This window comes from Pongo abelii, chromosome 5, assembly GCF_028885655.2.
Source record: "Pongo abelii isolate AG06213 chromosome 5, NHGRI_mPonAbe1-v2.0_pri, whole genome shotgun sequence".
Classification (NCBI taxonomy): Eukaryota; Metazoa; Chordata; class Mammalia; order Primates; family Hominidae; genus Pongo; species Pongo abelii.
The window spans coordinates 68745653-68770722 of record NC_071990.2 but is presented as its reverse complement, the minus strand read 5'-3'; the positions used below and the strand labels follow the sequence as shown (position 1 = coordinate 68770722).

The window sequence follows — 25070 nt, the reverse complement described above, 5'->3', positions numbered from 1 at the left end:
AAAAATAGGCATGTAGACAAATGATATAAAAAATAGGCACATAGATCAACTCTATTATGTGGTAGAGAACCCAGAAATAAAGCCAAATACTTACAGCCAACTGATCTTTGACAAAGCATACTAAAACATAAAGTCAGGAAAGGACACCCTATTCAACAAATGATGCTGGGATAATTCTTTGTTCTTCTACAGGTGCAAGTCACATGTAGAAGGACAAAATTGTATCCTCTTCTCTCATGTTATACAAAAATCAACTCAAGATGGACCAAAAGCTCAATCTAAGATCTGAAACCATGAAAATTCTAAAAGATAGCATTGCAAAAACACTTCTAGACATTGGCTTAGGCAAAGACTTCATGACCAAGAACCCAAAAGTAAATGCAGCAAAAAAACAAAAATAAATAGATGGAATCTAATTAAACTAAAAAGCTTCTGCATAGCAAAATAAATAATCAGCAGAGTAAATAGACAACCCACAGAATGGGAGTAGATATTTGCAAACTGTGCATCCAACAAAGGACTAATATTAACAATCTACAAGGAGCTCAAACAAATCAGCAAGAAAAAAATAATAATTTCATCAAAAAGTGGACAAAGGACATGAATAGACAATTCTCAAAAGAAGATATACAAATGGTCAAAAATCATACGAAAAACTCTCAACATCACTAATTATCAGGGAAATGTAAGTTAAAAGCACAATGATATACTACTTTACTCCTGCAAGAATGACCATAATGAGAAAATAAAAAAATAATAGATGTTGGCATGGATGTGGTGAAAAGGGAACACTTTTACACTGTTGGTGGGAATGTCAACTAATACAACCCACTATTTAAAACAGTATGGAGGTTCCTTAAAGTCAGAACTACCATTTGATCTCCTACTACTGGGTATTTACCTAAAGGAAAAGAAGTCATATGAAAAAGGCACTTGCACATGCATGTTTATAGCAGCACAATTTGCGATTGCAAAAATATGGAACTAGCCTAAATGCCCATTAACCAATGAGTAGATAAAGAAAAGGTGGTATATCTACAGCATGGAATACTACTTAGTCATAAAAAAATGATATAATGGCATTTGCAGCAACCATGATGGAGTTGAAGATTATTAGTCTAAGTGAAATGACTCAGAATTGGAAAATCAAATATCATATGCTCCCACTTATAAGCTGGAGCTAACCCATGAGAACACAAAGGCATAAGAATGTTTTTCCTTTAGGTAGATACCCAGTAGTAATATTGCTGGGTTAAATGGTGGTTCAGCTTTTAGTTTTTTCAGGAATCTCCATACTGTTTTTGAGAGTGGTTATACTAGTTTACATTTCCACCACTAGTGTAAAGCGTTGCCTTTTCACCACATCCATGCGAACATTTATTATTTTTTACTCTCCCATTATGGCCATTCTTGCAGGAGTAAGGTAGTATCTCATTGTGGTTTTAATTTGCATTTCCCTGATGATATAAGGACTTTGCGGACTCAGGCAGAGGGGTGGAAGCGTGGTGAGGGATAAAAGACTATACAATGGGAACAATGTACACTCCTTGGGTTATGAGTGCACCAAAATCTTACACCTTATTACTAAAGAACTTATTCATGTAACCAAAAACCACCTGTTTCCCAAAGTATTTTGAAATTAAAAAAAGAAATTCTCTGTAGGCAAGCTACAACATGGTGAAGCTCTAAAATTAAAACATATAAGATATTTTAATGCATAAACAAAATAATTATGTGGCAAAAATACTGTAAAGAAGTCAAAAGACAAATTGGAAAGAATATTTACAAGTCACAATTCAAATATATAATTTTCTTTAGATAAAACTATTATATTTGAGGATGAAAAGGTTAATATTAAAAAAATAAGATGGGCAAAGGATAAGACAATTTATTTAAAAAAACTTCTAAAATATGAAAAGGTGTTCAACTTTATCACAACTACATACACACTAACTATAACCACATTTGGATGCTATTTTCTCCTATGTGAATGATTAAAACAATAATTTAATACATCACAGTATGACCATACATTTCTTATGAAAACGTAAACTGGAAGAACCCCATTGGAAGATAATTTGGCAATATCTATAAAATTACATTTCTAGGAATGCATGTTACAAAGAATCTCATGTTTGAAAAAAAAATGTAGAGGAATATTTTCTGAACTATCCATAGAGGACTTCGTAAGTTAATAATTATACAATTAGCATTTTCTTGACCCCATTATATAGCAAATATAGAAGGGCGAGGGAGGAAGAAAGAATGAGAAATGTGAATATTACATGACTATATTTCTACAATGAGAATTATTCATGGAACTTAAATTCATTGAGAGCCGGCTACAACTGGACACCAGGCCCTGTTCTAGGTGGGAGAAGATTCAGATAATTGACAGGAAAACCTGCTCTGAAGATCTCAAGGTCAATGTAAACTCCCACATGGGAAGAGGGTCCCGGAGATTAAACAATTTTTCACACCCTTTAATTCAAGTGTACACAATTGATTGAGGTTTTTCTATATGGAACAGATTGTATTATGCACTGAAAGGACAATAGTTCATAAAAGGTACAGACTAAAATTTATTTCATTGACAGAAATCTTTGCAAAACAAATGGCCTGGGGTTAGCCAATTTTGAAATATCACTATATCTCTTTCAGTTGGAGACATTTTCCTTAGTGAGCTGCAAATTTACAAACTATTTTTGATGCAGATAGCATTAGCAAAAGGAAGTCTCAGAACTGATTCCTAAAATGGTGTGAATTCTTACCAGAACAAAGTATTCTATAACAAACATATAACACATTTTAAAGAGAAATTTCAAGCTTTGTAATACCACAGAGCCACCCCTTTGTCTTATTTTCTTCTTCAACCATCACCACAATCTCATCCATGTGTCCTTTCTTAGTTTCCATAACACTTTCCCGTTTTTCTTTGTTGTTGTTTTCTTCCATCCTTATACTATCACCAAGAAATGCTTAAAAGGAGAATCCAGCATATAATCTTTAGCACCCTAAGTCTGAATTTTTTTTTTCATCAGTCATTGAACATGATTGCTACCTACCTAGATTCCAGTGGCCTCAGGTCTAGTTACTGTGCTTGTACTCTTTTCTTTTCCCTGCTTCCACAGTTTGACCTGTGCAGTCCTTCCGATGCCTTGTTACACGCAAATCAGATTCTCCACGCGGCGATTCTCTTTCTCCTCTAAGACCTTCAGGCTGACATCTGTAAACACCATTCCAAGAATAATCTTCTGGATGGGGTCTCCTACCTTAAATGATATTCCTCCTACTAGGCATTCTTTTCTTGAAAACCAGCAACTAAACATGGGGATCTTCTAATCCAGTTTATATATTCAGTTTTTTACTAGGTATTTTAAGAATGCATGTAAGAATATTTATGTATTTGCTTTATTTTTCCCATCAAAAACCTTGTTTGTATGTCAGCTGTATAATATATACGCTATTTTGGAATTTTAAATTTGTTCAAAGAACATTTGTTTGATCACCAGGAAAGTTATAATAACTTTATAAAAAACACACCCTCTTGTTCATTTTTTGTAATGTGACTTTTTTATAAACTAGAAATATTAAGGTATAGTTTCCTTTGCAGTTTCATTGTAGTTTCCTAAACTAAATATAATAGTTTAATCAAGTATGAAGATACCAAAACTTGAGATGATTAACAGCGTAATTATTGAATATTTTCTACTGGACATATTTCCAATTTTTACAATTATACAAATTTTGATCGGCCAAAAGAGGAAATTTCTAATTGCCAAGCTATATTGTCTGTGTTGGTATTAAAGTCAATACAAGCCATAGAAATTTTAGAAGCACACTGGAATACTGAAACTATTATTCAAAGTCATTATGGGTGCAACTAACAAAAAAGCTGTGCAAAGCATTGAAGTTAATGAAACGATTCAATGAGCAAAATAAATACTAGGCAGAAAGCTTCCCTAGACTGTGGAAAGTTAAGAAACTGATTTGGAAGAGTAAGCTAATGCAAGTTAAGATAGAAAATAATAGAGCAAATTCACTGTGTCAAACTGAGTAGAATATTTCAGCTAACAACATTGTATTCCTCAAATCTATTCATAGTGGATAGAAGACAAGAGAAAATTGGCTCTCTAAAGTGACAGGGAAGAATTGTATCTTGTGGCTAAGAAAAAAGAAGTTTGCTAAGCAGTTTATTTTTTGCTACCATCAGTACAGAGATAGGTCCAGATTCCTCATACATATGTCTTTGTTATGCCAACTGTCTAGAATCATTAGTACCACATCCAATCAGAGCTGACTATGGTGACTCACTCCGACCCTTAACTGACTTCTCAGGAAATACAGACAACTAAGGTACTGCCCACTTATAATCAGTAGGTGTCTTTACTGTGTTCTTGATGAAATGTGAAAGTAGAACAATATGTTTTATTGTAGTTAGTAAACGTAGCACAAGTTTTTAATAGGCGGTTTTGATTCTCACAAATGCCAAACAATCTGAACATTATCATCCCAGAATGGTACGGTGTCAGGTAAAAGCGAAGATACAATGAAGTTTATTTGACCATAATCTAGTCTGATAATTTGATGTAAATGCTAAAACACAAATGCCTGGGACAACCCTTAGATATTCTGCACTTGTATGTTTAGGTGTGCCATATAAATTTACCTTTTCAAAAGCTTTGGGGGTGTGTTGATGCTAACAGTCTGAGCATCACACAGATTAGTGCTAAAGAGCTTTCGATTTGTACACTACCTGTGTAAGTGATGACTGCCTATTTATTCCCAGATCCATTTCCTTTCCTCTGCTCTGGTCTGTAACATGGGAAACCACATTTATCAGACCCTTTGGGTTCTAGGTAAGATTGTTTAGTGAGAGGTCTTCTGGTTGTATAATCACTTCTTTTTTTGCTTTTCTAGCCCTGGGGTGGGTAGTGGCTGTTGCTAACCTCTGAATTGCCTCACCATCCTCTGTTGGACTTTACAGCTATTCCATCACAAATGTAACCAATTTCCTGTGTCCAGATCTCTTTATGAAAGACCAAAAATTGCTTCTCTTTCCTGGATGGACCCTGAATGAAAATGTGTATTACTTTGCCTCATGAAATCAGCATATTCATAGATGCTTCTGGATGAGCAAACCAGAAAGTTGACAAGAGTGAGACATAGGCTTTGGACTAAACAAAATTGTGGGAACTTGCTTGTATACGATTTCCAATAGATAAATTGTAAGATTGTTCCCATGTTAGAATACTTCTTAAGTATAAGGGATTAGAATCCCTTTTCTGGAAATAAATTTAAATGGTGATAAATAAGTCATTCTATAAATTCACAAAATCAGCTAATTTTATTGAAGAATAGGAAGGATGCTGGACACGGCTTTCAGCTTCTTATCTAGGCCAAGAAGAGGTTTAAACATGTAACTTCAATAAATCACTATTTGTGGACCTTAAAAAGGTATGATATTATCTTTGATCTAGCTAAATGTGGTCAGATAATAAGTCCCTTCAGTTTAAACAAGTTATACTACTAGAGAATAGAAACCAGTTGAAGGTCTAAAAACTCTAATATTCCCCCACAGTACCTTCCTATGTTGTTCTTAGCATATTGTTTAGGTCAGGGTCATACAAAACATTCTTAATATTTGGTGATAAGGCTAATTACTTTTAAAAATTTTTGTCATTTTTAGGTATCAGATACAGAGATACTTAAGATATCAAAACTCAAGACAGCTGGTTTGCAAACCACTGATTTAAATTATTGCTAAGTGGTTTCCCATAAGGAAGTAATTTTTGAGCCTATGAAAATTTTTATGTTTGGTTGGGAGTGGGAAGTGAAGGAAGAATATATGAGAAATTCTTTGCTTACCAGACTCGGAAACTATTTCAGTTATATACTGGAATAAAGATTTGTTACTAAATATGTTAAGTTTATGCTTCAAAAGGAAAATCAAATGGAATAAAACAAAGTAATAATTACAGTCAACTTTGAAGTATTGCTGTGTGGAATATATAAATTGTACAGAAAAAAATTTTGATATTGTTTTGATACCTGTAAGATTTGATAACTGAAAATAATACATTTATTTTCTTTAAATGCTTAAAATGTGTAAGGTATTTCCTAAGTGCAAGTGCTTTACATATTTTAGTTTATTTAAGAGTCAAAAAAACCCTATATGTTAAGTACTGTTATTATCTCCATTTTATAGCTGAGGCATCTGAGACTAGAGAAATTCAATAATTGCCCAAGACACAAAGCTCATAAGTGACAGAGCCAAGATTTGTACTAGGACAGACTGCCTCCAGAGTCTATAATCTTAACCACTAGCATATGTTCTCTCTTCTTGTACTGTAATACCATGATACCCTTTGCACATTCTATGCAGAGAATCTAGGCTCAAAAAAGTTAACGGAGTCGTGCTGAGCAGGAATAGAGTTCTGAATAAGCTTTAAAAAGGAAGAAGTTGCTTATATGTCTAGAAAATAAGAGTTGGAAACTTTGAATCCTAGAATTTTTTAGACTTTTCCCTCTGTTCGATTCAAGTACAATGCGTGTGTGTGTGTGCGTGTGTGTGTGTGTAATATTTGCTGTGTGTTTATTTAAGGATCAAAGTGTTTACTTCATATTTCTAAGCATATGGTTGGTAAGTGGAAACAAAATGGTCATTTGAAAACTGTAGAGAAGTGATTCAAATTGAGCTTTAAAAATCTGTTTTCATCCCTCTCTGGTGGTAAAAGTTTGATGTGGGAAGCATAGGATCTGGTAGCTTTATGGCTGCTATGTAGAGGTGGCTGCTTCACAGTAAAAAGAATCGCAGACAACATGTTAGAAAGTAGAGAAATAAGGGGATCTGCCTGTGTAGGGAAAGGAGGAGAAGGTAGAGCGAGAATGTTAGCAGTGTTCTAATCCCTAGGTCCAATTGTTCCAGAGATCTTTGCTTTTCCCACAGTTACATAAGCTTTAGTATACATTACTCTTTTTTTTTAATCAAACCTAGTTTGAAATTTTTGTTTCTGCTACTTGTGACCAAAAATACCTACTGAAAGTGTAAATATGCCTTTAATATTATGCATAAATCGTCTTCTTTGAGGATTGGGCAAAATATTCTCAGAGTTTGATTCAGAGATAAACTAATCCTGGGCATCCTTTAAAAGCAGGGAGTGTGAGTGAATCCCTGAACATAAGAAAGAGGGAAAACAAGAGGGAGGGAGTGCACAGATCTTTATCTCTTCAGGGAGGATTCTCTAATCATACTGTGTCAACCATGAGCTATGAAGGGAGACAGCTCTCATAGTATTTCCTAGAGAAATAACACAAACCAATAAACAATGGGGTAAATGATATCAAATAATAAATATCCCTGTTCTACTTCACCAATGCTTCTTTAAATAAGCAGCCTTTTAAAATAATATTTGGCAAGTGAAGGCGAGGACTATTATCCATATTTTGGGATGAATTAATACAGGATATAATAGCAGTAAATGTAGAAATAAAGAATAATTTACCAGTGTTCAATGCAAATAGGACAAGCAAAAAATAGAATGTGTATATTTTTTCAAGACTTTAATGAAGGTTTGAAAAGGGGATTTGTATAATACTATAAATTAAAAACTTGAATTTTTTTGGGTATGAAGGGATAGGATTCTGTTCAAAATATGGAAAATCTTTGTTCCCTGGATACATAAGGTTAATACTTTCATAATATTCTATATCAACATCAGTTCCATCAAAATAATTGTAATTCAGATAACTAAAACTGGCTTTACAGGTAAGATATTAATAAGGCTAAGTGAAGGATGAATATGTTTGACTACTTAGAATTAAATTAAACAACTATGTATGTCAAAAGCAACCAAAATCAAATAACAATGTGAAACACTGAAAAAAAATGAAGCATCTATGACATAAAGCTACATTTTTTAGAACTTTAAAAATTATCCAGACAAATAAAGACATTCCTACGGAAACAATGACCAAGGACATGGAGAAATCTTTAAATTAAAATGGCCAATAATCATATTAAGAGGTGTCAAACATTAGTAATTTAAAATACTGCAGAAATTGTTGTGAAGATGTAGGAAAATGGTTGTTTCATATAATACTATAAGAAATGTAAGATTATTTACCAGTATAGAACAAGACATTACAAATATGGACCTTTGGAAGTAACTAAACGTCTAAGAATATAAATTGGCTGAATCAACAATTCTACAGCAAGAAAATGATATTATGGAAGAGGTAAAAAAATGGGATAATAAAACTTCATGACATATTTCAAGAGGGTTAAAGCAGGCTACAAAACACTATAGTACAACACCTTGTAAAAAAGTATTGCATATATGTAAGTAAAGGAACATATACCAATTTTTTTTTTTTTTTTTTTTTTTTTTTGAGACAGGGTCTTGCTCTGTCACGCAGGCTGGAGTGCAGTGGCGCCATCTTGGCTCACTGCAAGCTCCGCCTCCTGGGTTCACGCCATTCTGCCTCAGCCTCCCAAGTAGCTGGGACTACCGGCGCCCACCACCACGCCTGGCTAATTTTTTTTTTTTTTTTGTATTTTTAGTAGCGACGGGGTTTCACCGTGTTAGCTAGGATGGTCTTAATCTCCTGACCTTGTGATCCGCCTGCCTCAGCCTCCCAAAGTGCTGGGATTACAGGCGTGAGCCACTGCGCCCGGCCAATTTTTAATGCTTTTATCTTGATAAGATAGTATTTATGGTAGGGTTAATTATTTTTCCTTTTTCTGCACTGGCATGAGTTAATATTTGAATGATCAAAACGCTAATGAAAATTATATATATATATATATATATATAAAATTGGCATGAGATAGGACATATATAACTCTTCTGTCTCCTAGAGAGAACAAAATCTTCTCATGATTGGAAGAAATAGTCTCTGTTTATTTAATGTCTCAATACCAAATGGAAACTATTTTTATTAGAACATAAGAGAGGTGATTCTCTAAGAAGTAAGTGTCATGAGTGGGAGTTAACAAATAGCTATTTTATAGCCACAACAAAAACGTTAGTCTAAGATTTGTTTCCCTATGTAAAACAAATGTGTACTGATGTTTTAGGAAAGAATTGGCAGGATGACTTATAATTATTTAAGATCTTTCATGCTTTTTTGGGTTAACTAGATTCAGCTGGGAAGTTCTTGCTTGGGGACTTTTTGTGACTTAAAGTTGAAGTCCCAGTTGGACTGTTTTTCTAAGATGGCTTATTCACAGGGCTGGCTGTTGATGTTGGCTAGGATCTCACATGGCACTATTGACCAGAGTGCTCACATATGGCTTCTCCATGTGTCTGATTTATCTCGGGATGAGATCTAGGTTGAAAGTGGGAGTGTCCTAAGAGAACATCCCGTGTACCCAAATAGAAACTCAAGGCCCATATTAGACGGGTAGTAAACTCTTGTTGAAGACTCATTCTTATAACCCCTTAACTTTCCTCCTCAGACTATTACATGCTATTTTAATGACATATCTACCTGTGTGTCTAGGCTATCTACCCCAGGATTAGTCTTGTTGTCTCCTTGGCTTGCTATTGTATTTACAGTGACTAACATTGACTTAGGACCTAGTAGGCACTTCTTATTTGCCAAATAGTGAATAAACGAATGAAAAAATGAAATAGACATAAAAAAGAGGGATTTTATGTTCTACAGTGACCAGAATCAATGCTAATTTTCCTAATTATGGAAATGTAAGAACCATGCCTACTGGATCTTTAAAACATGAATACATTGGTGCCCATCTAAACAGTGCCAACAATGCTCATGAACATTCAACATGGCTGTTTTATTTGAAATTAGCAATGCCAATTTTTTATACCAATTAAGTATCACTTACCAGTTTATTCCAGTCACATACATACTTGCATGAGAATTAGATTTTGAATCTGGTGAAGTTAGAGTATTTTGTCTTAAATCCAGAAATATAAAAAATAATAAAAAATAATGTATAGATCTTCTAAGAAGTTTCTCTACGTTATTGTGGTTTTGAAATTTTCAGTAGTACTAGGTATTTTAAATTCTTTGTACACAATAAATTTTTTTTATCTAAAAATAAATTTCAATGTGTACGTTCACATACTACTTTTCTCTATAAGAACTGAGGAGGGAGGAAACTTTGTTTTCTTTTCCCAGTTTTAAATTATTCACCTTATCAAATATTCAGATTCTTATGAGTATTCTAGAGTAAGTTAATTAGAAAGAGAGGATAGTAGTTGAAGTTCGAATGTTAATACAATATATATAGGTCCATGGAATTATAGTAAGATTCATATTATATTGTCTACCTTCTTTTCTTTAGTTATTTTAAATACTCAGCAAATATATACTAAGCATCTTCTAAGTGAAGAGTAGTATATATGATAGGGGCTAGAAATGTGTAAGACATAGCCCCTGATACCAAGAAACTTAAGATCCACTGGGAGAGTCATTCACATAAATGGAGTATTTTGGGAGCACAGAAGAAACACAGTTACCTCATACTGGAGGAGTTAGGTCAAGCTTCTTGGAAGAGATAAGGTTTCAATAAAGGCTTAAATATTAAGGAAAATTCATTAGTTAAAAATAAAATTGAGAATGAGAAGGAAGATACTTTTGGTAGAGAGAACAGAATAAATAAACACTCAGAACCTAAAAACGGCCTCGTATGTTCAGTGAATGTGAAGTATTTTTATGTGTCTGGCACATAAAGTGTGAGGTCTACAATGGTTAGAGATAAGGCTATAGGGATTGGCATGAACCATTGCTGCTTTCCTGATAAATTTGAATTTTATCCTGTAGATATTGGGGGTGGTGCAGGATTTTAAGCAATATCATAATGTACCTGACTATATTGCATTTTCAATAAATCATTCTGTGTAGAAGAATAGTATGGCACTGGAGACAAGTACATATTATAAAGAAACTTCACACATTGTTTAAAAATTATTAAAAAGGTGTATTATGATCTTCAAAATATGAAAATTAAGTTTGAAAAACACTTCTTATTAACAACAATATATTCAGAAAATGATGCTGAGGCGCAGAAGCTGGAAGCCTATAATTCTATGCCCAGCCTAAATAACATCAAAGAACAAGGGGAATTAAGGCAATTCTAGACAAAGAATAAGAGAGTTCATGTTTCAGAGATCATCACAAAAATAATATTTAAGGGATGAATTTTAGCAATAATAATTGTAAACATAGAGAAATGAGTAGATTTTTAAAGAAATAATAAAACAGAACAAAACTTGTGGTGAGCAAATAATACTGTTAAATGTAATTAAATATTGGGGTCATCAGAAAACCATTTGTCTTACATAAACAATGTAGAATTAAATTTCCTAACCAAAAAAATGAAGACAGTTAGATAAGGAAGAGAGTGAGGTATTCAGTGAGGAGTTCAAATATGTTAAAGTTTTTTATTATCCTTAAGAAAGGGATATAGAGTCAAAATAGCTAAAGTTATTTGTTTAAAAAATACATAGTACATTTAATTATGAAAGAACAATACACTTTTTCTAAACTTTCCTGTTATTTCTGTTTCCACTTTTTTCCTCTCTGTGGCTCAGATAACCTCAAAGTGGAAGTTCCTTCATTGTTTTCTCTATATTCTAGTGGTAAAGAAATGATCAACAGAGGGAGCCTAAAATTTATGGAGCAACTATAACATATAAAGTATTTTACTGCACTTGTATTGTTAGTAGAATGAAACTTCCTTTACATTTTTAATAACGTAATATTAACTAGTTGTCTTTGGCAGAATTTAAAGAGACAGTTCATACACCCATTCTCCATTCACAAATAATTGAGCTCACCTGGTCCTGTTTGTGTCTCTGTCCTGAGGAAGACTTTAGGAACAAGGGTCCATTCTTCAGCAAGCTTAGCAGCCTCTGCTGCTTCATGCACTCATATTTATCTGAAACACAGTAAATTGTCAGGGTCAGTGTACATTCAAACAGGGAGTCCTAATTGAACACTTCTACATGTAATCCTAAGTACCTTTGTGCCTGTCTACAAATGGAGGTGTGTGGGAAGTAGGAAATGAGAGTTAGAGGAAAATAAAAAAAAAATTGGGAGCACTGTTTACAGAAAGAATTATCCTGTCAGTTGGCTCTGAAAATATTATTTTTCATTATACATACCTGAGGGAAAATTACTGTTCCTTCTGATAACAGTTTGTTTATAAACCTTAATATTTTATTAAATACAAAATTCAGAAATTTAATTGTATTTCAAACAAAAATATATCACTACTATCAAGAATACATATTCTATAAGAAAATAAAAAGGTGTTAGAAGCCTATGACCTCAAGCTCTGTAGATGATACACATGTTAATTTGTACCACTAGATACAAAACATGGTTTCCCTGTAACCATGAATGGCTATTCAAACATTTTCACATAAAATAAGAAATTATGTTTTTGACATAAGTTTATTTAAAATGTGTTCCTCTACAAACTTCCCAAGGAAATAGTCTCAGTTCTATTTATATGGCTCTTCCCTCCTGGATATTATAAATGCTTTTCTATTATTCTAATCTCCTGGAGGCATTTTTGTAGTTAATATAAATTATTAGAGTCTTTTTTTCTGTAATATAAACACTTAAAAGGTAGCTTTTCATTTGCCTGAGCATGCTCATGCAGACTTTCTTTGTCATTTATACTGGAGAGATAATGCTTCTTGTCCCACCAAAACTCTATGCAACGAAAGGAGGCTAGTCTAATTGTATATCGCTACTTGCTCTGGCTCATAGAATGTCACAAAACTTTAACTACAGAGAAAAAAAGACTAGGTATGACATGCCTCAATTTCAACATAATAAAAATAAAATACTTCTAGCGGATATTTTCTTAAAATGTCTCACTGGAATATTTTTTTCTTCGTTTACCATTAAATTATCTTGAGAGAGTTTCGAAGGTCTTTAATCAACCCCTACACTTTTTGTCTTTAGATTAATATGCTGTGTCAGAAATAAGTGAGTCTTGGGTCTATGGAAATTACATGAGCATTGAAGTGGATCCTAATGGCAGCTGGGTGCAATTACAAGTTAGTTCAAGTTGTCTTCTATGTCCACTTGGGTATGTCCTCTTTCCCTTCTTCTAACAATTCTTCCACTTTTCTCTAATCACATCTTCCTGATCACAGCCAAAGATATTAGTTATATTGTATTGGTATTAGTATTTTTTGTCCCTTTATTTTTTGGAATATAATTATCATTCCCCGTTTAATGATTTTTAAGTGTTAGTACACAGTTAGGTTATTTGACACCAGAAAGCCATTGCCATTTGGTGTGGGAAAAACCCAAGCTTTACAGAGAGATTGGAATCAGAACCTTTCCTCTATACAATTTATCAGATGTGTGACCTTTGTCAAGTCAAGTGACATTTCTGAGGCTCATTGTCCTCGTAGATAAAGTGGGGTTCATGAAAATATCACAGAGAGTTGTGACGGCTGGAGAGAGTAAAACCCCTAATACATAACAGAAACTTAATACATGTTGGCTTCTTTGTTTTTCCCTTGCTTTTATGACTTTTCTGTTTAAATTAATTCAAAACAATACTATTTATCTTTAAATTTATGAATATCAAGACTAGCTCTGAGATAATATTTTATGAGACATATTTTGACTTTAGAACGCTCCTATCTTAGGAACTTGAGTTTAAGGGCTTAATCCTGGTCCTTGGCAGCCTTATGCTTCCTCCTTCCTTCTCTCTACTCAAACCTGTTCTTAGGAAATCATCTGCTAATTTCATTTACTCATAGTTGAAAATGACTCATGAGATTGAATGCTTCCAGGGAAATTTGCATTTTAACAGAGCTCAAAATTTTTACAGTGAATGTGTATTGCCTAATAGGAGAATTCAGAGAAACTAGTAATAGACAGAGGATGAAAATTTATTTTCTTTTTTATCTGGACTCTCCATAGGCATCACTCATATTAAACCACATAAACCTCTGTCTTTTGAACCTTCCCCATGATGATTGAGACTGTGAACATTTTACTCCGAAAAGAAAGATAGCAGTGGTAATATGCATGACCTCGTGAGGCAAGAAAGCCACATAAGGCATTTGACTAATTTGGGAGTTAAGCATTATGAAGGCACACTTGTCATGAGAGGACACTTTCAGTTCCTGTCCTGAATCATTCATATATCTTCACTGAAGCTAAATACTTTAAAATTCTCTGTGACTTTAACCTCTGATTCATCTCACTTCAATATATGCTATCCTGTATTCTAATTTATCCTAAAATTTCTTCATACATTTTTTTCCAATCTTTAACATTTAAGTCTGCCATCTGCTTAATTTGTTTTACCGTGCGGGATTTAGCTGGAAGCACAGTGAAAATAAAGCACTTATGGTGAGTAGCTTTCATGATGAAAGTAACAAAAAAATAAAACAAGGCCTATCAAATAAGCACTTTGTTGAAATTCTTAAATAGCAAATGTCAGAAGAGGTAGGTCAGAGGCAACATTTGCCTAAATGTGCTGAGGGCAGTCATTGTGTGCATATTTGGGATAGGGAATGGGAGGAAAGAACAACGGGTAGCACAGGGAATAAAGGTAATTCTACCCCTTTGATACGGATGTAGAGATTGTATAAACATGGTCAGTGCTCACTCACCCTTGTGGGGATAGGGCTCTTCTCCGTGCAAACAACATTTCTCTCTGTGTAGCATGACTTGCACTATGGCATGAGTCCTTTTATTAAGAACTTCATTCATTTTAAGTCCAGGCGTATTGTTTGCCTTTAGTCTGGCATAAAATAGGTTTGAATCCGTTCACTCATCCATTCCACGGTGATTTTCTCACCTCTACTATGAATAAGTGGCACTTATGAAAGGAGTAGGTGCTTGGATTCTGTGTGTAGGCCATCTGGTTTTGAATTCCAACTCTGCCATTTAATGGTTATGCAGTGATGAACAAATAGCATAAATACTTCATGCTTCGTTATTACCATCTATAAAATAATGATTACAACACCTCCTATTAAATGATGAAATATATTTAAAAAATAGTGAAACAAAATAAGTACTCAAAATTGTTCAATAGAGCAATTTGTGCTACGCACAAGAAATCGTTGAGACTGTTTTCCTCTATTTCCTTCTGTAGCCTGCTCAATTAACTTCTTATTCTTTTTTTAAGTAGAAAATTGTCTTTCTATTGACTGTGAGCATGGAGACTTATTTTCTTGAAATAAAATAAGCACAGAGGATCCATCTCCTTAGCTTTGGGGGGATTTTTTTGGTTTATTTTTGTTTTTGTGTTTAAGATTTGAATGTATCAAATCAGTAAGTTATCTCATTAGGAGACCAAAGAACATCAAAGATAATGTAATATGGGTTGGTAATTGGAACTGAAACTGAGCTCATACTAAAGATTTGGGAAAAATGAGTATACAGCAATGGAAGGGAATATTTTGAGTGTCCAGATTTGAGTCCAAAGATCAGTCCTAGTGAGGAGCAGTAGAATGGGGAGACACAAAGAATAACAAGGTTGGTCTCACAAAAACACTTGGACTAGGGTCAGATTACTATGCAATGAAGGACAATTACTATGCAATGAAGGATACTTCATTCTCAATGAAAGGGAAAAAAATAAATGTTCACTAGGTTCATCGCATAGTAGTCCACAAACATTTTTCTATTCATACATGTATGTTAAAAAATACCAGTTCTAACCTAATGCAACTACTTTAACATAATACTGAAAATGCATTTGCCCTCTCCCCAAAGATTGATAATCCAAAGTCTTAAATTCAATTTCTACACGCAGTTCCAAGATTAGAATCTTTGGATGAGATAACTCACTCTTACTCAGATTAGATGTTGCACTAAATAAATTTGTAATCTGCAGCTGCATGATGAATCAAAAAAGCCCCAACATATCAAGTCCAAAATTAAGAACTAAGACTAGAATAAACACATAGAATAAACATTTTCACATGAAAAAACAAGAGAATAGTAAGTAGTATACAGTGACCTTTGAGCTAGAGCACATATTAGTTCTGCTGGACAGAAACCGGTGGCTGTGGTTCAGTGGCAGATGAATCAATGTCTTGACCAAACTGCCTCTCTCTGTCCTCTTGCAGGACATGCCCTGGACATTTTCCTCCATGGCTGCATCATCTGAGATTATTGGAGGATTTCCATTTCTGGAACAGCACTGTTTTGGTAGGCAACTTCCTTTTTGTGTAAACTCATTGATATGCTAATTGTCTGAGGCATTGAAAATTTGCCAATATTGAAGTTTTTCTGGCAAAATAATGCCCTTAAAACTTCAGCTGACTTTTGTTTGACTGCTACCTGCTTCCTCCCTCGACTGGTAACCAGGCTCAAAGACTCTTATCTTAATCTAAATTTCATTCTGGTGGTTTCTGTTTCTTAGCAACCCATTTCACTGTTTCTGCCTAGGGCAGTGAGACTAGTAATCTGTTCTTTATTTTTGGCTGCATTAGAGTACATGGTTGTTAATACTAGGACCACTAATTTTTTTTAATTTTTTGGACAGGAAGTGAACAATGATTGTTTGAGTTTAGTCATGTCTTGATTTACTATTTGGATGTTTTGTTCAGTGTGAATTTTTACATTTTTTATTTTTAAAAATATTTCATTAAATATTATATTTCTTGATTACCAAGATTTTTTAGTGCCTTCTTAAATTTTGTGCTTGAAATATGTGCCTCAATTATCTCACACTAATCTTGCCCTTGCAAGATAAAGTTTCTTCTTGATGTCTGGCTTCTGGGCTCTAATACAAAATTTGCTGATTTCCCTACCCCCTTGCACCTTTGCTTTCACTGACTGTCTTGGAGTCATATTTATATGATTTAGCTTTTTCAGCCTGTAAGACATGCTCATATAAATTTTGGCAACTTTGATATCTTGGATGTCACCTTTGTTAGGGAGAAATGGCTGCTACTCTCTGCTTTGAGGGAAGTTAGTTTAAGCAAAAATTGGTCTTAGGACCTTACTAAAGGCTCCAGGGAGCATTCAATAAACTCTAGCATCAAAACAGATGTTTTTGTTTTGTTTGTTTGCTTGCTTGCTTGCCTCTAATGTGCCCTAAAGCTCCCAGATACTTTATTTACATTGTCTGATTTTCAAGATACAACAGGTAAAAACTTAACCATATTCTTTACCATCACATAAGGAGGTTGATAAACTTCCCAGTAAGAGATGAGAAATCATTTCTGTCCTACTGCTTACCTTGACCTAGCTAAATTCATATTTGAATTCCTTTCTCATGCAATATTCCACTTCCAGTACCAATTTCTGCATTTAGTCAGAATTCTGTTAGTTAAAGGTATCAAAGAGTGAGTGCAAACTCATTTATTCCATAAAATTGACTAATATAGCAAGGGAGGGGGAGAGGTTCTGCTTTAGGAACAGCTAGATCCAGATTTCCAAACAATGCCATAAGGTCTGTTTCTCAGCATATCTTAATCTGCTTTCCTTTGCTTGGCCACATTCCCAGCAAGTTATTATTCTATGGTGATAAATTGATCAGGCTTGTAATTTATATCATATATATATTTATATTTTATATATATATGTGTGTGTATATATATATATATATATAAAAAAATCGAGATCCCATTGAACAAAAAACTTTCCCCACAATAGTGACAAAATTATGGGAGAAATTCTGGTTAACATGGCTTAAATCATGTACATTTCACTGAAATAACTGCTATAACTAAGTGTCCTCTGGTCATAGTGTACTCGGATTGGCCAGGTTTTTGCCACATGCTTACTCATGAGCATGGAGTGTGAGTTTGTCCTAGTACAAACACAAGACTGCATAGGATTACTAATAAGTGATAATAAAGTGGTTCCTCAAAAGATGGAATGTAGAGAAGACAAAGAACAGTCCATGATAATATGACTCATCTGCTCTGGGCGCGGAGAGGCAGTAGGGTTACACCTTAAAGCTCTGGAGGAGAAGGACAGACAGAGAGGTGATCAAATGAAGTAATAGTTGTGAACATTCACAATTCAGGATGGACTGTCCAGAGTGACTGCTCTGGTCTTCTTTGGAGTAAAAAAGACATTAGCTTGGAACACTCTTTCCCCCACCTTGGTTGGCTCAGCCCAGGGATATGCCAGGGTTTCTTTTTAGGATGGCAATTTTCTCCCTGCAGTTAAGCAATCCCAATGGAGTGTGTGAAATGTGTGTTTTTTGTGTTGAGGAGGCTGGGGAAGACAATGCATTAGAGAAACTTTTCTCTCTTCCTGTGTAGTAACTAGGAGACAGGGCACACAGTGAAATGCATTGCACAGATATATTTTTACAGACTAGATTCTTCTTTACAATTTTTCGTTGGTCAAATAAACTCTGGTATGTTTTTAGTATTACTGTAAAATTCTTAATAATCTTCTTGCTGTTCAAAATACTGTGCCTACAAATAATATAAATCAGTAATTTTAAATCATGTGCTAGATAAAATTCTGGGCACTGAATAAAAGTGTCTTAAATGAATATTCTTTAGCAGATTTTAGTTGAGTACTTTAAATTCCTTCAACATGTATGAGTACATTCAGTTCGGAAATGAAGCAAATGCTTAAGAAATGGTTACATAAGCTGGCCCCTTCTCCTCCTGTATGTGTGGGGAACAAGCTGTCTCAAGGGCATGTAAGGCATCTTACTCCCCATAAAGCTCAAGTGAGGGCTCTTTCTTCCCTGGGTTTCAGAAACACACTCCCGGGATGTCCTATCTCAAACTGGGGAGCGGGAGAATAACTTACTTGAGAGTTAAAGTCTCTCAGGAGCTTTTTTACACATAACTCCAGTATGGATGATTATAGATTTAATATCTCCTTGATGCTAGCACCTTCCTTTTCCCTTTTGATGGTTGTTAATCCCAAATTTATGGACACATAGAAAAGATTTGGTTGTTCCTTGAATCCCTGAAATGGAAGTAATATTACTAATATGTTAGTATGAACATTTGTCTCATGAAAGGGCTTATGCAGTGTTATCGAATATTCTAGAATGAATTAAAAATTATAACTCATTTAGAGGAAGCCAGTTGTGAAAAGATGCTTATATACCAGATGAGAAAAGATGTTTGAGTCCCTACACTGTGATGCTTCATATGAAAATGTGAGGTATCCATGCCTAAATTTCTTCACAAAATTATACTCCTCAGTCTGCTATAACATTTCTATATCTACCTTTAGGTTGCTGTGATTGAGAAATGGATATCCTCTTATCTGTAATCCCATTATTCTAAGCAGTAAATCCTACTTTCAATAAAGAAATACAGAATTGTAATAGTTCTCCAGTGTCTTAACCATACTTTACGTAACACTATGAAAAGATGTGGTGGTTGAAGAGATTCCAGCTCTCATCTGCCACAAAAACTACATTGTGGTATTTCCTTTCCATTACAAGAGTAGGAACTGAATAGGCTCACAGCTGCATTTTCCCTAATCTCAGGAGAGCAAGAAGCTCAGGTTAGCTCCTGCTCAAAGGGTTGTCCAGAGCTGACTACACTGGAATTTTAGAGTGTTATGCAATTTCTTCACTGGATATCCAACATATGGTATGTGCCACTAGGTGTGAAATGATTGAAATTTTAATGAACAGTTTATACTTGAGTTTCCAAGGACCCCAGACATTTAGAGATGGCTGGTCTGTGAAATACTCGTGAATGAAAATGACCCCAGGTAACTGAATATTACTCACTCTACAGATGTGTGTATTATACACTCAAATAATGAAATGAAAGCCTCACAGAATGCTGATTGTATTTGACATGCAGTTCCTTGTAATTGTTGCTGAAATAAAGAAAGTGACATAAGAATTTTTTCCACAGCTTCATTATAGATGTGGCTAAATATGTTATTTGGGAAGTAAATTATATAATATTAATATACGTGAAAGTGGCTTCTGTAGACATATCCTGAATGTCACCACCTCAAGTCTTCTGAATAAAACCCAGCTTTGGCCAATAGACACAATAGCAACTGATTCATTTCGTGGGTAAGAAATCGTTTATCATGGCACCTTAGTAAAAACAAAAATCTCAGAAATGCAATCAAGTATAAGCATCATCTTTTCTATTCCATAAACAATTTCTGAATAGTAGATGCTTGATTATACAGTATCAAGAAATCTTTTCATGAATATATTAAAAATGAATGCAAAAACTGGTAAGCCCCAGAATAGATTTAATGCACACAGTACACTTTTATAACCATCTGTTAATTCTCCCTGGCCATACAACTCCTCGGCTAACTAGAACTGCAATTAACCAAGCTATCCCAATTCTTAACCATACTGTATAAATAGGCATTTATTGTATTTTCTACACAAAGAAATGATTCTGTGGGAATTCTTCTAGTGTTTCCATACCTGTCAGTCACCTATAACTACTTTCAAAGAAGAGGCAAGCTCCGGAGCAGTGAGAAGACAAAAAATAAAAATTCACTTAAAAGTTTGGCTCCATAAAAATAATTGAAAATTAGTAGAGTCAATGAATTTAATTAAGGCTGAAAACAAAGATTTGAGATATGTAAGCACGACTGGGGTAAATTATTTGTATTTTCTCATGAGGAGGCTTAGAGCGTGGCAAACAACACACTCCCTAATTTCAAGAAATATCTGGTAATATTATACGCCAACTTACTACTCAAATTTACTCTCTCACGGTCTGGTTTTGATGCACATTGCTTGTGATCATGATTATAATTATTATGATTATGAATACTTTTTGAAGCATTCACAATCTACAAATTATTGGACAACCTACAAATTATTTGAGGCTAGGTATGCAACTCAATAATTGGTTACTTATTTTCATTTGTCTTTAAAAAGTCTTTTTTTCTTTTTCTCCTTGTTTATTCTTTCTCCCTTTTCCTTTCATTCTCCTTCCTCCCACCTTCTTTCTTTCTCTTTTTTCTGTCTCTTATTAATAATTAGAATTATTCTTATACACCTTAATGTGCATATGTAGATTTTCCCAGGGAAGTTTGTCATCACCACCTCTACTTTTGCCTCTGTTACTTGCTGTATTAACTTCCCTGCATCTCAATGTCTTAATCTAGACCATGGAGATAACAATCTTTGACACATGGAGTAGCTGAAAGCAATAGATGGATAATGTGCAGGGCCCCTAGCCAAGTTCACACTGGGTGCTCATCGTCCTTTCTGCCATTGAAGTGTCATAGCAAGGTGTTATGCTTCCCCTCTCATTTCAAGGCCATCCACTGCAGAATGTCTCCTGTAGCAGTCAGTCCCTTGGAGCAATCTCCCATATCTCAACCTTTGCCTAACATTAACCTTTATCTGCCTTATCTTGTTCTTTAAAGGTTTTGGCCACATCTAAGAGATAGGGCTATTTGGACAAAACTAATATAATTCACCAATTGTTTGGATGCATAACTTTCCTAGAAAAGAAATTTTTTTTTTTACACTCAACTTCAGTGGGCAATGTCTGTCTTACTCTAACGAAATAAATTTGATGTGAAACATTACAGATGACCTGGCAGGTGTGAGAAAGATAATTTTGGTTTATAGGGTCTTCCCAAGCCCATTAAATGCTGTCAGGTATAAACTATATACGTGCATTATAAATTCTGGTCCACTATGTGGTACATGCACAGCAATCAAATAGAATTTTCTTCATTACTTTATTAATAAACCAAACATTTCACATATGTTGTCCTTGGCTTCATGTTAATTTTTTAATATCTTAGGACAAGACATTTATTGATGTGATGTTTACTATTTAATGTAATTTATCAATTGGAAACTCATTAGTTCTAACAGCAAAACAAACTTTTTGCTTCTCTGATTAAAATGTTCTGTGTCACATCTAAGAGGATGGGGCAGAGACAGTGACTCAGAAAGACAGCTGGGTTAGGAAAATATTGCAATCCGCAAATGAATGGGCACGAAAATACTTAGAGAAATATGAAGTCCATGACTATTTCCTTCATTAGCATCACAATTGGTTTCTCTGCAATTTGACTGTGGGTAAGAAAGGGTAGTCCAATTTTAATTCCCTAAAAGAGAGAAAAAAATAACAAAAGTTATTTAAATCTTTGCTGAGGATACAACTAAAGAAACACTGATTTTCTTAGCATTGATTGCCCCTTGTTTATACCACATACCTATTCCTTCACTATCACATCTCAAATATGTGATTGTGAGATTTTTACCTCCCCAAATATTTACTATTCAATGATCTTTAAGCTTTACAACTTTAATCTTTTCCTACACAAGTTTAGCATTGGGAAATACCCCCTCAACTAGTATCCCAACATAAGATATCCAACATAATGATGATGTTAATATCCAGAATGTGTAGTGGGTAAGGCATGTGGGGTGAACATAAATTTGGGAAATAATTATAAGACCATTGAAAATACTTAAAATCAAATTTGTTTCATACTCTGCACCAATTTCAAAATATAAAATTTTTGTCTTAAGATAGCAAATACAATATAAACAGAACTATAAGTGTTATGTTATAAAGAAACCTACCAATGCCACATGCCAGTTATCTGCCTGTGCCTGCAGCATTTTTTTTCTAATCTTTTATTTTTCTGAATGTTCAGAATTGCAGCCCAGCATCCTCTTTACTGAACTCTCGGCGTTAAGGCCTAGTGAATGTGAACTTGCCTTATTTACTTAGGAAAATTGCCCATTAGTTATCTTGAACTTTAACATTTTTAATCCCAAGTTGGTAGAAAGGGAAAATGTTCAATAATTGATCTTTGAAGTTATTCCAATAGATTAGGTACACTGATTTTATTTTGGTTAGCATTTATGTAAATTTTTTAAAAAAATATATGTAGGAAAACAATTTGATCCAGTGTATTTCACATTTAACCAATGCCTACCAGTTTACTAATATCAATTGTTTACATCTGGTATCAATTTTTGTTAGTCAGCATCCATGTTTGTTCAATTAAATGTTCTGCTATCAACCATGTTTACAGATACCAGAAAATATACAAGTGATTTTATTATTTTTAATTCAAATAAATATTATCTACCAAGGTCTCTGAAATTGGTTAATTTCAGGTGAATATTCTCAGATAAGTAACAGTAAAAATTGTATCCTAATCTACAGCAGCCTGGACACATCTGGACTTTTGAGTTATTCATGGAATTATAAATAACACAAGTGTAAGCAGCACAGTGCAGCTAGTTAAATATGGTAATATGTAATTATACTTTCCGTGACATTTTCTGAATGGTACACAATACATCTAAACAATGGGTCTATGTTTATTTTTTTTCTGTATCTGTATCTGTGTCTATCATTGTTAAGGAAGTACATTCAATTTTTCTCCAGTCTAGGAAAATAGTATTATTTTTCTAAATTACTTGTGATAGTCTATATAGAGACTAAGAATATTTTCTTCATAATATGAAATGCCATTTTGGCTTTTTAGTCTTCACAGGGATATTTTCAGTTCACAGAATAGATATTTTTGAACAAATCAAGCACATGATTTTAAATATTATTTGTATAGTGGTCTGTGTGTATTTCTATCATATCTGTGTTCATAATACTTACTAGCTATTAGAGTATGTGTGTTTGTTCATTACTACATCTTCAGCATTCAACCCTTTGTCAAGGCCACAGCAGACTTGAGGTAAATGTTCACTCATTGGATGAATGAATAAATTACTTCAATTGCTGACACTTTACTTTCAATTTGTATGGTTGGATCTATGACCTCTCTCTACAAATATATTCAGAACTTCTTAGTGTTGAACTAGAATTTGAACTATAATCTTGTGGTACATCTAAAAATGTATCATTTTTCAACATTCATGAAAATAAAGGGCTACTACGCCCTAAAGAAGATGAAAAATTGTTTACAAAATTAGAAACTCAAAAATGTTTTGGGGGGCACAAAATATTGCATTAACTTTGCTCAAAGTTATCATTAACATTGTTACTCAACCAACAAGTCCAAAGACATTAGAGCATCTTTTGAGTCCTTGTGTGCTGCCTGGACTTGCATACTGGTGGATGCAATAAGATTGAAGATGATTCCAAAATAAAACAAAAACAAAAAACAAAAAACAAACACAGAGGAAGGATTGGCAGGTAATTGCAAAATTGTAGTACTAAAATTAAAGCAAACAACAAAGAAGCCACTAGCAATAATTAAACTCAGAGTGGGGGTGGGGCAAAGAGTACAGCTCTTGTTAGATGGAAAATATTTTTGCATCATACATATTTATGATCTCTAGCAAATTTCACTGATCTGTTGAGAATTAATATCCCTGTTTCCTCTCTTTTATTGTTCTTATGTATAACTATCTCTTCTTTAACATAAACACTACAGTCTTCCATTCCTCTAGCCCCTGAAAAGTAGCAGCAATGTGCCCTGCAACAGAATCTGCACACTACAGAGATACTACAAAAGCTACCATGAAGAAGCTACATAGGTGATACCTGGGTTGTACCTCTCAAGTACTTTCTCAGAAGCCACATCCATATTATTGCTGAGAGTACATGCTTTGCTATAAACCCTAACTGGGTTGAATCCTGGCTGTGCCACTTAGTAGCTAAGAGATTTTGACCAAATCACTGGCAGAGACCTTTGTCCCCTTGTCTATGAAATAAAATAAAAATAGCTACCTTTCTGAGATTTTTCAATAAAACCTGTTAAATTTTAGAAGGTTAACTGGCTAATATTTAAGTTTTGCATTATCATGTGCTATCCTGGCCATCTTGAGAGCTGTGTTGTTAACTGGCCTGACACAGATCCATCGAATCCTTTGGAAAATCCTGGTGAGGCTGACTTTTAAGTTTAGCAGGCTGCAATCTTTACTCAGGTTCCAAAGCAAAGGTGGAAAATTACTGATAACGCTACATGAAGATGTCCACATATTTCAAGTTAAATCTACTGTCATATCAGAATATAATTTTGTAAAACTAAGATTATTATCTTTTCTTTTGAACTTTTTTTTTTCTGTTCATTGTTTTTGCCAATATTTTACTTAAAAGGATCTACTAGCTTTCATACGTAAGAGATTTCTGGAAAATGCATTAGAAAGTCAAGCATGTTTTTACAAAAAATCCTGAAACAACTAGGGGGCA

The 25070-nt window shown here is 34.1% G+C and overlaps 1 long non-coding RNA gene across 1 annotated transcript in view; it reads left to right on the top strand.

The window, feature by feature from the left end:
* Positions 1-24609, top strand: part of LOC129059968 (uncharacterized) — a 71197-nt gene extending 46588 nt beyond the window's left edge. The window contains exon 5 of the long non-coding RNA XR_008526232.2: positions 24329-24609. This is a non-coding gene — a long non-coding RNA (uncharacterized LOC129059968). The remainder of the gene's footprint in view (positions 1-24328) is intronic.
* Positions 24610-25070: the final 461 nt, after the last annotated feature.